At 45.6% G+C, this 14107-nt stretch overlaps 1 protein-coding gene and 5 non-coding genes across 6 annotated transcripts in view; all 6 read left to right on the top strand.

Annotated features, from left to right (window-relative positions):
* The window catches only part of LOC116058582 (gastrula zinc finger protein XlCGF57.1-like), a 308880-nt gene that overhangs the window by 105265 nt on the left and 189508 nt on the right, over positions 1-14107 (top strand). The gene's annotated exons all lie outside the window — the stretch shown is intronic.
* Positions 10193-10262, top strand: trnak-cuu. Its single transcript has one exon. It is a non-coding gene; the product is annotated as a tRNA-Lys (tRNA).
* trnak-cuu lies at positions 11193-11265 on the top strand. Its single transcript has one exon. It is a non-coding gene; the product is annotated as a tRNA-Lys (tRNA).
* On the top strand, positions 11523-11596 carry trnat-agu. The gene has a single exon. It is a non-coding gene; the product is annotated as a tRNA-Thr (tRNA).
* On the top strand, positions 13268-13340 carry trnak-cuu. Its single transcript has one exon. It is a non-coding gene; the product is annotated as a tRNA-Lys (tRNA).
* trnat-agu lies at positions 13598-13671 on the top strand. Its single transcript has one exon. It is a non-coding gene; the product is annotated as a tRNA-Thr (tRNA).

Genomic DNA, 14107 nt, shown 5'->3' with positions numbered 1-14107 from the left:
AGAACTTTAACCTGACATTCTAATACTACAACTTAAAATTCTAGAACTGTTATGAACATTCTAGAAGTGCAATCCCTCTGGAATTATTGTGCAATGTCTCCGAAAAGTCCCACTCTTCCCGGCAGGATTAATAAGAATCTGGAAGGGCTACAAAGACACAGAAGTACTCTTTAGAAAGGACTAGCTGTCGGCTAACGAGGTACAGCTACGTCGAGACGATGGGTCCAACGGTCGCGAAGCATCTAAACTCTGTGTAAACATATCTAGCCCAGCTTAATTTAACATTCTAGAATGGTAACTTAACATTCTAGAATGGTGTTGTTACAATCTTGAACCACATCTTACAATTCTAGAACTTCAACCTGACAATGTAATACTACAACTTACAATTCTACAACTGTAAATAACATTCTAGGACAGCAATTTGACAGTCTAGAATATCTAGCCCAGCTTAATTTAACATTCTAGAACTCTAACTTAATATTCTAGAATGGTATTGTTACGCTCTTGAACCGCATCTTAAAAATCTAGAACTTTAACCTGACATTCTAATACTACAACTTAAAATTCTAGAACTGTTATGAACATTCTAGAAGTGCAATCCCTCTGGAATTATTGTGCAATGTCTCAGAAAAGTCCCACTCTTCCCGGCAGGATTAATAAGAATCTGGAAGGGCTACAAAGACACAGAAGCACTCTTTAGAAAGGACTAGCTGTCGGCTAACGAGGTACAGCTACGTCGAGACGATGGGTCCAACGGTCGCGAAGCATCTAACTCTGTGTAAACATATCTAGCCCAGCTTATTTAACATTCTAGAATGGTAACTTAACATTCTAGAATGGTGTTGTTACAATCTTGAACCACATCTTACAATTCTAGAACTTCAACCTGACAATGTAATACTACAACTTACAATTCTACAACTGTAAATAACATTCTAGGACAGCAATTTGACAGTCTAGAATATCTAGCCCAGCTTAATTTAACATTCTAGAACTCTAACTTAATATTCTAGAATGGTATTGTTACGCTCTTGAACCGCATCTTAAAAATCTAGAACTTTAACCTGACATTCTAATACTACAACTTAAAATTCTAGAACTGTTATGAACATTCTAGAAGTGCAATCCCTCTGGAATTATTGTGCAATGTCTCAGAAAAGTCCCACTCTTCCCGGCAGGATTAATAAGAATCTGGAAGGGCTACAAAGACACAGAAGTACTCTTAGAAAGGACTAGCTGTCGGCTACGAGTACAGCTACGTCGAGACGATGGGTCCAACAGTCGCGAAGCAACTAAACTCTGCAGAAAATTAGCCCGGCTAGCTCTCCCGGCCGGCTGTGTGTCGAGCAACGGCCAGCGAATGACAGCTCGAATAGCTACCAAGAATTGGCCAATGAGGGGGCTAGTTGCTACCACAAATCAGCCACGACGAGAGCCAATGACAGCTCGAGTGTCTTCCAAGAAATGGAGAGCCAATGAGGAGGCGCGTTTCCCCAGTGACAGCAGGTGACAGCAGGTGACAGCCTGGCAACGGCCAGTCCCTGAGCAGTCCGCGTATCCAAGCAGGAGCCAATCAGAGAGCCGTTGCCATGGGTTACTTCCCGCCCTCACCCCCTGTAGCGACGCGAGCTCCGAATTGGAAATGCATCTGCACAGGTAGCTACGCTAACGCTGCTACAGTTATTATTTACCTCAGTGAGTATTTTGCGCTTTTGTTTTCGGAAAGTTTCACTTCTGCGGAGGAAGATTTCAACTTTGTTGGTAAGTTTGTTTACGTTTATTTTTTTTTACTGTATTGTAAGTGTCATGTTCAAAAGTTCAAAGTTACCGAAGTGTCCCCTCCCCCACTTGAAAACGATTTATCACTCACAAACTGAACTCTGCTTCATTCGTACGTTTGACTGAGTGAAAGTTATTGTTTTTTTTGTTTGTTGGCGAAACGTTAGCATTAGCCTACCATTGATGATAAATCACTGTTTGGACAAGCCAGGTAGAAATGAGTGTTAATTTAGCCCCGCGGCTTACCTTAACGGGACGTAATCAGAGTTGTCTCTTGAAGCTTGCGCTATTTTTATCTTTAGTCATCGTCACTTTTGGTGGACTTTTATTAGCAAAGCCTTTATTACTATATAATAGCATCAATCTATAGGTATGTGTGTGTGTACGATGTATGAACAACATGTGCAATGTAGTAGCAGTGACATTATTTAGTAGTACGAATAATATAGATATATGCACAGTGTATTAGCAGAATATATAATAAGAAAAACAGAATAAATATGGGTATTCTGTGTGAACCATATAGACAGATATGTACAGCTATGTTCAGTGTGTGGTAACATTATAAGAGTAATAGAATAAGTGTATGTGCAGGATGAATAGTATGAAGAGCAGTAGAATAAGGCTATGTGTGATTACAGTATGTACATTTGTAAATAAATAGAACAGTATGGGGTGGTTCATAACGCTATCTGGACTTGTCATCATGTTTCTAACTTTTTAAATAGTCCTTAAGATGTATCATTAGGCTAATATTCTGATAGTTGCTCAGATAAACATGAGGTTTTAACATTGTCTTCCTTACTGACAGCTATGGAGCCAAAGTTTAGAAAGAGGGCTGATGGGACAGTCAATTTAAATGACTCCCATGATGCTGGTCGGGTGAAGAGCAGGGCCCAGCCATGGATGCGTCCTCTTCCACCAGACGAGGTGTTGGAGTTGGCCAAGCGAGCTGCAGCTGAGCAAGGCCTCGACCCAGAAGATGAGGTCTGTGTGCTGGGTCTGCATAAGCTGCAGTTCGGTGTTTTCAGGGGGCAGACATTCAAGTGGGTCCTGGAGAATGCTCTTGGGTATGCTGGGTACCTGGTGGCTTCCATGATCAGGGAGAGTGAGAGGGGTGAGGTGAAGGACGCCCTAGCCAACAGCGTCAACAAGAAAGCCTTCCGACGCTACATGGAGATGTTCCCTGAGGGCCGGGAGGCTATCTCCAGGAAGCTGCAACGGGCGCCGAGCACCCAATCATCCTCCTCCACATCATCTGTTGGCAGTGCCTCAGCCTCTGCTGCAGCATCCACCAGTCGGTCCCCAGCGCCCACAGTGCCACCCACTAGCCGGTCCCCAGCCTCTGCAGTGCCACCCACTAGCCGGTCCCCAGCCTCTACAGTGCCACCCACTAGCCGGTCCCCAGCCTCTGCAGTGCCACCCACTAGCCGGTCCCCAGCCTCTGCAGTGCCACCCACTAGCCGGTCCCCAGCCTCTGCAGTGCCACCCACCAGGCGGTTCCCATCACCTGCAGTGCCACCCACCAGCCGGCCCCAAGGCTCTGCATCGCCATCCACTAGCGGTGCCCCTTCCACCATGCGTGTGCCAGTCACGTCAATGCGTGCATTGTTGGTGGGAAAGACTCTGAGCCAAAGGAGCATTGACACGTCGGTCAGAAGACTTGTCTCTTCTTCTGCCAATAGGTTTCAGCCTAGTAAGTCTAATGTAGTTAAAGGTGTGTGATGCCAATAGTAATATGAATATACACATACATAAAGATTTTTTTTTTTTTTTTAAACTCAATCATTATTGTCTTCTCTAGCCATTCCAGCAGTGCCAGTACGAGGCTCATCGGAGTACGTCCGTCCATCAGTCCCAGCAGCAGTGCCGTGTGGATTGGAGCCACCATGTGCCGTGGATGACAGGGACCTTGTCATGGCAGCAGAGCATGTGGAGGAGGCGATAGCAGCACGTGAGATACAATTCAGTTTGATTGAAATTAAATGTTATTGGCATGCCTGTAGATACAACAATACATTTGTTTGTGAGATAGTAGTAATAAGAATAATAGTAGTAAAATGACATATACAAATTACATAAACACAGTTGTTGCAATGTGCAGAAAATAAATACAAAGATACTCTCAGACATTTCAATTTGTGTGTGTTCAACACAACATACATAAAACAAGAGCCTTACACTGCATCTCTTGTGTTCTGTTTCATAGAGAGCAGAGTTTGTCTCCCTGCTGGCTGGATACCGGCCTTGCCAGTCCTAGACCAGCAGTGGATCTCAAAGGCCCTCTTTAAGTGGTCTAGGACTGGACAGCCAGAGCTGGACTTCACCAGGGTGGACAGGATGTGGTGGTACCCCCCGCAGCCATCACGTGCCCCCACTGGTATTCCGCCGATGGAGAGGTACTTCGGCCACCCCCTGTTCCTTTGGATGCCGAGGAAGCTGTGGCGCGTGCGGCTACTCTGCCCTCATGAGGACTGCGGGAAGGAGGAGTTGACATCTGCCGGATTGCACCAGAGGGTACGGCAGGTGGTTGGTGTCAGCGGGAGCTACTTTATGGTGGCAGAGTATCTGGCCTGCAAGGGGTGCAAGCGGAAGGTCATCAGCTGGACCTGCAACATTATCCGCCAGCTGGACATCGGCCATCGCGTCCAGTTCCCCTGTCTGCTGACGTCCAAGCTGGGCTGCGACTTGCAGGTCGTGCGGCAGATGCGCCAGAGGGGCCTCGGGAACAGCAGCAGCCAGGTGCAGAGACAGTTGGCGGAGCAGCACTCCGAGGTCTGGCTGCAGAAGCAGCTCCAATTCCTGACAGACTGCAGTGGGGTCACACGGGCTGTGTCTGCAGGGCTGGTTTCTCCGGTGACCATCGGAGACATGCCTGCAATGCTGCCGGTGCCAAAACATCGGTGGCTGATGCAGGTGTACTCCCAGGACGTGCTGGGAAGGCTGGAGGAGATCAAGGCGAGCATCACCTCCCTTTTTGGGCGAATCCTGAAAATGGACTCAACCAAAAAGATTGTGAAGAAGCTTGCACACCACTCCACAGCATCATGGGCCACCAACATTGGCAATGAGCACGGGCAGGTGATCATGTCCGTGCTGACGGCCAGTGAGGGCTATGGCCTCGGACCACTGATTGGTGGCCTCGTCAGCCGCTACACAGATGCTAGGGTGTCCCCTCCTGAGGTGCTTTATGTGGACCGGGACTGTTGCGGATCCACACATTTGCCCAGGCTGTTCAGGACGTGGGACCGCATGCTGATACGCCTGGACATATGGCACTACATGCGGAGGATTGCCGTTGGGTGCACCACAGACTCCCACTCTCTCTACGCTGGCTTCATGAACCAACTGAGCCAGTGTATTTTTATCTGGGATGAGGATGACTTGCGTGCCCTGACAGCAGCCAAGCGCGCTGAGCTGGCAGCGAGGCACATACACCCCTCCACCCCTGCTGATGTCATGCGACACCTCACCAGGGCAGAGATGGCGCTGCACTGCAGGCGGACCACCAGGAGCAATGATGACATGGAGGCACTCATCACCCAGCTCTTGGTGTCCTACGACGGGGAGAGGGGGTGCAACACTCTTGGAGTGCCCCTCATCCACAGTGAGAGGATGGCGGAGATCTGGAAGGCGCAGAAAAAACACCTTTGCTGCCTCCAGGACGCCCCTGGCGTGCAGCTGTATATGCAGACGGGGACCCTGCAGAAAGGGGGGCACACTCTGCCGACCTACAGATGCGCTAGGGGGTCAACATCTCTGGAGAGTTTCCATCTCCACATGAACCGGTTCATCCCAGGTAAAATGTCATCTCAACTTTAGCACAAAAACATGTAGATTGATGTAGAGAATTAAAGCACAATTGACTAAAACAACTATTTCTATCTTTAGGAACTCTGGCCAGTGCCACATTCTTCCAGGCCTATCTGGTGGATGGCCTTGCCAGGTGGAACGAGGACAGGGGCATGGCTGCGGAGGGGAGAGTGGAGCCCCACTCCTACAGTGGCCTTCTACGGCATGCTGTCAACCAGCTCGCCGAGGAGGTCATAGGAAGGAGGGTCCTGACGTACACACCTCCACGGAAATACACTGGTACACTTACTTTGTGTCTAAAAAACATTTTAATTCAAATTTTGCATCTACAGTGCTAAGCATAAGTGAATACACCCATGCTAAAGCTGACTAAAAAGAGGAATAAAAAATCTTTTGGTAATTGATCTCAATGCCCTAATTTAAAAAATGAGGAAAAATCCAACCTTTAAGGACACCAATTTTCTTTGTGAATGAATAATGTATCGTAAATAAATAAATGTTCTTCCTTAAAATACAGGGGGCAGTCCGTCAGTACACCCCTATGTTAAATTCACATAGAGGCAGGCAGATTTTTATTTTTAAAGGCCAGTTATTTCATGGATCCAGGATAATATGCATCCTGATAAAGTTCCCTTGGCCTTTGGAATTAAAATAGCCCCACATCATCACATACCCTTCACCATACCTAGAGATTGGCATGGTTTTATTTCAGTTAGCCTAATAGCTGGATTGATTTGCATTGAGAGATGATCTTATGCCCCCTGTATTTTAAGGAAGAACATTTATTTTTTTACGATACATTATTCATTCACAAAGAAAATTGGTGTCCTTATAGGTTCGATTTTTCCTCATTTTTTAAATTAAGGCATTAAGATCAAGTTCCAAAAGATGATTTTGTATTCCTCTTTTTAGTCAACTTTAGCATGGGTGTATTCACTTATGCTGAGCACTGTACTTAACCTATAGTTTGATGTTTGACGAATGACGAAGTTTGTTTTATGTTTTTGTGATTTTAAGGTGAGCTCATTGGGGTGGAGTATTTGTATCACCAGACTGGCCGTGCACTGGAGGACTATAAACTCACACTGGCTGCGTTGGAGACAGAGGAGGTGTCTGTGGCCGAGGATGAGGGCTATGTTGAGCCTGAGGTAGAGGAGTTAGAGGACTTTACTGTCCCCATCCTGGAACCTCCCCCACTCGCTGGTATCACTGCCACGGCTGCTTCACTCGGCGCGGGTTCTGCTGATGTAGCACCTGGCACAGAACCCACCAGTCTGCCCCCAGCACCTGTCGCACCACCCACTAGACGGTCCCCAGCGTCTGCTGCACCACCCACTACTGTGCCCCCAGTGCCTTCCACACTACCCACCAGTGTGCCCCCAGCACCTGCCGCACCACCCACTAGACGGTCCCCAGCGTCTGCTGCACCACCCACCAGTCAGTCCCCTGCCACTGCAGTGCCCTCCACTTCCCAGTCCCCAGCCGCCACAGGTGTGCTTGCCACAGCCCCTCCACCTGCCACAGGTCCGTCTGCTGTAGCTCCTGATCCTGTGTCTTCATCTGATGTAAGTTTTAACTTTTTTTGCAATTGATTTTAAAGAATCAATCCTAACATATTGTGCTTTGCTACAAGTCACTATGTTCCATTTTATTCATCTAGAGCTCTGTTGGACCGGACAACATCCCCGGCTATGCAGCAGTCCAGGACTGGGCACGCTGCCTTGTGGCCCTAAAAAGCCACAGCCTTGCCCTAACACAGGAGGAGGCACAGCACATCATAGCCCTCTGGCAGGGCTTGTCTGACTTTGACAAGGCCAGGACAACGTACCCTCCTCGTCACCAGCAAACCCTAAAAAGAGGTCGGTTTAGGATCTCAAAAAAGACTGTGGCACCAGGGGTGGAGTCCACCAGACGGTACGCTCATTTGATTATTTTTTTTGTTTGTTTGTTTGTTTTGTTTACAATCCTTGTGACCATACCTGTAATAACAATGTTTTTCACTGCCTTAATTGTCCAGGTCTTTCGTCGGGTCACGCAGTTCGGATCAGTGGCCAGACTGCAACCGGCTGGTGGAGGCCATCTTCATCCAGCTCTGCATGGCCATCACTGGCCGAAAGAAGAGCCCCAAGAGCAGCCAGAGCCGGTGGACCCAAGTCATCCATGCGTACAACAACATACGCCAATGCGTTGTCAACAACGCATGTGTGATGGCCAACACCACCATCCAGCTGCCCGAGGTGAACACGAAAACACTGTCAGAATGGTGAGTAAATCAATAAATATCTGTACAACCTAAGTAGCAACAACAGCTTTATTTGTGGAATATATATCTTGTTTAAAACTGCCCTTTTGTTGTTGTTGTTGTTATTTTTATTCAGGCACAACGACCGTGGCCAGAGACAGGAGACTCAGGTGCTGCAACAAGCCATCCCCTGTCCTGAGGCTCCAATTGCAGGACCTGTGCAGCAGCAGTCTACACTCCAGAAAGAGGCTCTGTCTGTCGTGGTTGTGGTGGACAACCCACATGTCTTTTCCCTGCCAACCAATACAGCAGGCACAGCCAGGCTGAAAAGACGGCTGACATTAGGGGAGACAGACCAACTTGCCACAATATCCTCTTCGCTACAGTGTGTTGCGGCCAGCGCAACATTTACCCCCCTGCAGCGCCCTTCAGCCACTGCCACCCTCACCTCCCTGCAGCGCCCTTCAGCCACCGCCACCCTCACCTCCCTGCAGCGCCCTTCAGCCTCCGCCACCCTCACCTCCCTGCAGCACCCTTCAGCCTCCGCCACCCTCACCTCCCTGCAGCGCCCTTCAGCCACGCTCACATCCCTGCAGCACCCTTCAGCCACGCTCACATCCCTGCAGCACCCTTCTGCCTCCGCCACCCTCACCTCCCTGCAGCGCCCTTCAGCCTCCGCCACCCTCACCTCCCTGCAGCGCCCTTCAGCCTCCGCCACCCTCACCTCCCTGCAGCGCCCTTCAGCCACACTCACATCCCTGCAGCACCCTTCAGCCACGCTCACATCCCTGCAGCACCCTTCAGCCACGCTCACATCCCTGCAGCACCCTTCTGCCTCCGCCACCCTCACCTCCCTGCAGTGCCCTTCAGCCTCCGCCACCCTCACCTCCCTGCAGTGCCCTTCAGCCTCCGCCACCCTCACCTCCCTGCAGCGCCCTTCAGCCTCTGCCACCCTCACCTCCCTGCAGCGCCCATCAGCCACCGCCACGCTCACATCCCTGCAGCACCCTTCAGCCACCACCACCGCCAAACTCGCCTCTGTACAGCTCCCTTCAGCTACCGCAACACAAGGTCCAAGCCAGAGGCTGATCCTGCCAGCCGATCTTGTGCCTTCAACACCACCTGTTTTAGATGTTCCATATACTACACAGAAGAACAGAAAGAGGAGGAGGGAGAGGGAAGAGGCGGGTGAACGGTTTAGAAAGTACACAAAAAAAACCGATGTGGTGGTGTGTAGAATGTGCTCAAAGGATCGCAAGCTGCCAGGGCACCAGCAGTTCTATGGGAACTGGTACTGTGGGGAGACAGCCACCGAGTCTGTGACTGAATGGCGGGAGCGCCTGGCAGCCAGAGGCTATGGGAAAAAAAAGGAGCAGATGGGAGTAGGGCAAAGGGATGGAGGGGGAGGAGGGCAGTGAAGAGGAGCGAAGTGAAAAATGGTGCACTGTTGTATATAGTTATTTAAATAAATACATTCTTTTGGAATCAATTCCCCCCTCTGTGTAATTCAATATTCTGTATTTTTCTCTGACATTGTTATGGTAAAGTAATTGATAAGGATTTCTCTGTCGTAATTCATCACAAGTCTAGAGCCACTGGTTAACCATTTACTGCAGAAACGGTAGGTATTCATGAAACTTCAAAGCCCATAAAAAGCCAGGGCTTTTATTTACCTAAATCATCTAACTGACCCTGCTTTTATGTAGAACAGGCGTCCATATCAGACAGGTCTTTAATTCCTTACACATATTTCCTTGGGAAATATTATGAAATTTAACATTTAACACTATGAGGCTACCCATATAAGAATTAGGCTATCCAAATAAATAACAAATTATGCAAACCAAAAACAAAAAGAAACAGACATAGAACAAATTGCTATTTCCAGGCTTTTATTTCAAGTTTTACAGTATACAACAAAAGAAAACGATTGCATGCATAATACTACATTGCAGCTAACTGTTAAGAAGAGAGTAATTTTAAACAGTCCTGTCCCTCTCAGTGCCTTCATCTTTCCATAGTAGCCAGCTAGCGAGCAGATTGTATTTATCCTTTAAAAAGATTTAAATTAAAAAGCAAGACGTTCATTCAGTCGCATGCATGCATGTGCATGGGATTATCAGAGCAAATTACATGTGACATTAAGTGAAAAATAAACGTGTGTATCATCCTCATTTCTCTTCGTTAGTGTTCATACCGTCGCATGTGTGACACGTCAGTATCATTCCATACAACGATAGACATATGTAGTGTAATTTCAATGCAAATATGAACGTGCATGGCGGGATTCGAACCGGCGCGTTAGGGGGCGCTTTTGGGCACTTCATGGTAACAAACGTAGACACACGAGCGCTAGCCTTGGCGCAGTCGGTAGAGCATGAGACTCTTAATCTCAGGGTCGTGGGTTCGAGCCCCACGTTGGGCGATGCTGTGTTTGAAAGCGGCAATCTATGGTAAATGTTAGAATATATCAATCAGCCAATATATTATACAGCTTATACAAGGTGAAAGACAATGGAAGATTTAATATTACAGAAGTGCACGTGGAGGTGCTGTGGCTTAGTTAGAACGTTAACCTGACATTCTAATACTACAACTTAAAATTCTAGAACTGTTATGAACATTCTAGAAGTGCAATCCCTCTGGAATTATTGTGCAATGTCTCCGAAAAGTCCCACTCTTCCCAGCAGGATTAATAAGAATCTGGAAGGGCTACAAAGACACAGAAGTACTCTTTAGAAAGGACTAGCTGTCGGCTAATGAGCTACAGCTACGTCGAGACGATGGGTCCAACTGTCGCGAAGCATCTAAACTCTGTGTAAACATATCTAGCCCAGCTTAATTTAACATTCTAGAACGTAACTTAACATTCTAGAATGGTATTGTTACAATCTTGAACCACATCTTACAATTCTAGAACTTCAACCTGACAATGTAATACTACAACTTAAAATTCTACAACTGTAAATAACATTCTAGAACAGCAATTTGACAGTCTAGAATATCTAGCCCAGCTTAATTTAACATTCTAGAACTCTAACTTAATATTCTAGAATGGTATTGTTACACTCTTGAACTGCATCTTAAAAATCTAGAACGTTAACCTGACATTCTAATACTACAATTTAAAATTCTAGAACTGTTATGAACATTCTAGAAGTGCAATCCCTCTGGAATTATTGTGCAATGTCTCCGAAAAGTCTCACTCTTCCCAGCAGGATTAATAAGAATCTGGAAGGGCTACAAAGACACAGAAGCACTCTTTAGAAAGGACTAGCTGTCGGCCAACGAGTTACAGCTACGTCGAGACGATGGGTCCAACAGTCGCGAAGCAACTAAACTCTGCAGAAAATTAGCCCGGCTAGCTCAGTCGGTAGAGCATGAGACTCTTAATCTCAGGGTCGTGGGTTCGAGCCCCACGTTGGGCGATGCTGTGTTTGAAAGCGGCAATCTTTGAGTTCAGGACTGTGTTAGTGAGGTGTTACGACACATGACTGACCAGTTAACTAACATAAAGGGAAATATCCAGAATAGCTTATTATTGCCCTTGGGACTTAAACAGTGCAAACCTCAGCAAAACCGTAGTTATGGTAAATGTTAGAATATATCAATCAGCCAATATATTATACAGCTTATACAAGGTGAAAGACAATGGAAGATTTAATATTACAGAAATGCACGTGGAGGTGCTGTGGCTTAGTTGGTGAAAGTGCCTGTCTAGTAAACAGGAGATCCTGGGTTCAAATCCCAGCAGCACCTTGTTGTTGCAGTGATCACCCCTCTTTACATTCCATCTGCATGTTTACCCTATCCCCATGCTACACAGTATAGAACAAGTATGCTACCCCTGTAGCAAATGGTAAAAGTTAACACAAAGGACTGTTTAGACTGTTCTTTAACATGTCACAATCTTGAACCACATCTTACAATTCTAGAACTTCAACCTGACAATGTAATACTACAACTTAAAATTCTACAACTGTAAATAACATTCTAGAACAGCAATTTGACAATCTAGAATATCTAGCCCAGCTTAATTTAACATTATAGAACTCTAACTTAACATTCTAGAATGGTATTGTTACACTCTTGAACTGCAGCTTAAAAATCTAGAACGTTAACCTGACATTCTAATACTACAACTTAAAATTCTAGAACTGTTATGAACATTCTAGAAGTGCAATCCCTCTGGAATTATTGTGCAATGTCTCCGAAAAGTCCCACTCTTCCCGGCAGGATTAATAAGAATCTGGAAGGGCTACAAAGACACAGAAGTACTCTTTAGAAAGGACTAGCTGTCGGCTAACGAGCTACAGCTACGTCGAGACGATGGGTCCAACGGTCGTGAAGCATCTAAACTCTGTGTAAACATATCTAGCCCAGCTTAATTTAACATTCTAGAATGGTAACTTAACATTCTAGAATGGTATTGTTACAATCTTGAACCACATCTTACAATTCTAGAACTTCAACCTGACAATGTAATACTACAATTTACAATTCTACAACTGTAAATAACATTCTAGGACAGCAATTTGACAGTCTAGAATATCTAGCCCATCTTAATTTAACATTCTAGAACTCTAACTTAACATTCTAGAATGGTATTGTTACACTCTTGAACTGCATCTTAAAAATCTAGAACGTTAACCTGACATTCTAATACTACAACTTAAAATTCTAGAACTGTTATGAACATTCTAGAAGTGCAATCCCTCTGGAATTATTGTGCAATGTCTCCGAAAAGTCCCACTCTTCCCAGCAGGATTAATAAGAATCTGGAAGGGCTACAAAGACACAGAAGTACTCTTTAGAAAGGACTAGCTGTCGGCTAATGAGCTACAGCTACGTCGAGACGATGGGTCCAACTGTCGCGAAGCATCTAAACTCTGTGTAAACATATCTAGCCCAGCTTAATTTAACATTCTAGAACGTAACTTAACATTCTAGAATGGTATTGTTACAATCTTGAACCACATCTTACAATTCTAGAACTTCAACCTGACAATGTAATACTACAACTTAAAATTCTACAACTGTAAATAACATTCTAGAACAGCAATTTGACAGTCTAGAATATCTAGCCCAGCTTAATTTAACATTCTAGAACTCTAAGTTAATATTCTAGAATGGTATTGTTACACTCTTGAACTGCATCTTAAAAATCTAGAACGTTAACCTGACATTCTAATACTACAATTTAAAATTCTAGAACTGTTATGAACATTCTAGAAGTGCAATCCCTCTGGAATTATTGTGCAATGTCTCCGAAAAGTCCCACTCTTCCCAGCAGGATTAATAAGAATCTGGAAGGGCTACAAAGACACAGAAGCACTCTTTAGAAAGGACTAGCTGTCGGCCAACGAGTTACAGCTACGTCGAGACGATGGGTCCAACAGTCGCGAAGCAACTAAACTCTGCAGAAAATTAGCCCGGCTAGCTCAGTCGGTAGTGCATGAGACTCTTAATCTCCGGGTCGTGGGTTCGAGCCCCACGTTGGGCGATGCTGTGTTTGAAAGCGGCAATCTTTGAATTCAGGACTGTGTTAGTGAGGTGTTAAGACACATGACTGACCAGTTAACTAACATAAAGGGAAATATCCAGAATAGCTTATTATTGCCCTTGGGACTTAAACAGTGCAAACCTCAGCAAAACCGTAGTTATGGTAAATGTTAGAATATATCAATCAGCCAATATATGATACAGCTTATACAAGGTGAAAGACAATGGAAGATTTAATATTACAGAAGTGCACGTGGAGGTGCTGTGGCTTAGTTGGTGAAAGTGCCTGTCTAGTAAACAGGAGATCCTGGGTTCAAATCCCAGCAGCACCTTGTTGTTGCAGTGATCACCCCTCTTTACATTCCATCTGCATGTTTACCCTATCCCCATGCTACACAGTATAGAACAAGTACGCTACCCCTGTAGCAAATGGTAAAAGTTAACACAAAGGACTGTTTAGACTGTTCTTTAACATGTCACAATCTTGAACCACATCTTACAATTCTAGAACTTCAACCTGACAATGTAATACTACAACTTAAAATTCTACAACTGTAAATAACATTCTAGAACAGCAATTTGACAGTCTAGAATATCTAGCCCAGCTTAATTTAACATTCTAGAACTCTAACTTAACATTCTAGAATGGTATTGTTACACTCTTGAACTGCATCTTTAAAATCTAGAACGTTAACCTGACATTCTAATACTACAACTTAAAATTCTAGAACTGTTATGAACATTCTAGAAGTGCAATCCCTCTGGAAT

The sequence above is a fragment of the Sander lucioperca genome, chromosome 24 (assembly GCF_008315115.2).
Source record: "Sander lucioperca isolate FBNREF2018 chromosome 24, SLUC_FBN_1.2, whole genome shotgun sequence".
NCBI lineage: Eukaryota > Metazoa > Chordata > Actinopteri > Perciformes > Percidae > Sander > Sander lucioperca.
The sequence above is the reverse complement of the archived record's forward strand: the minus strand, read 5'-3'. Positions and strand labels throughout refer to the sequence as shown.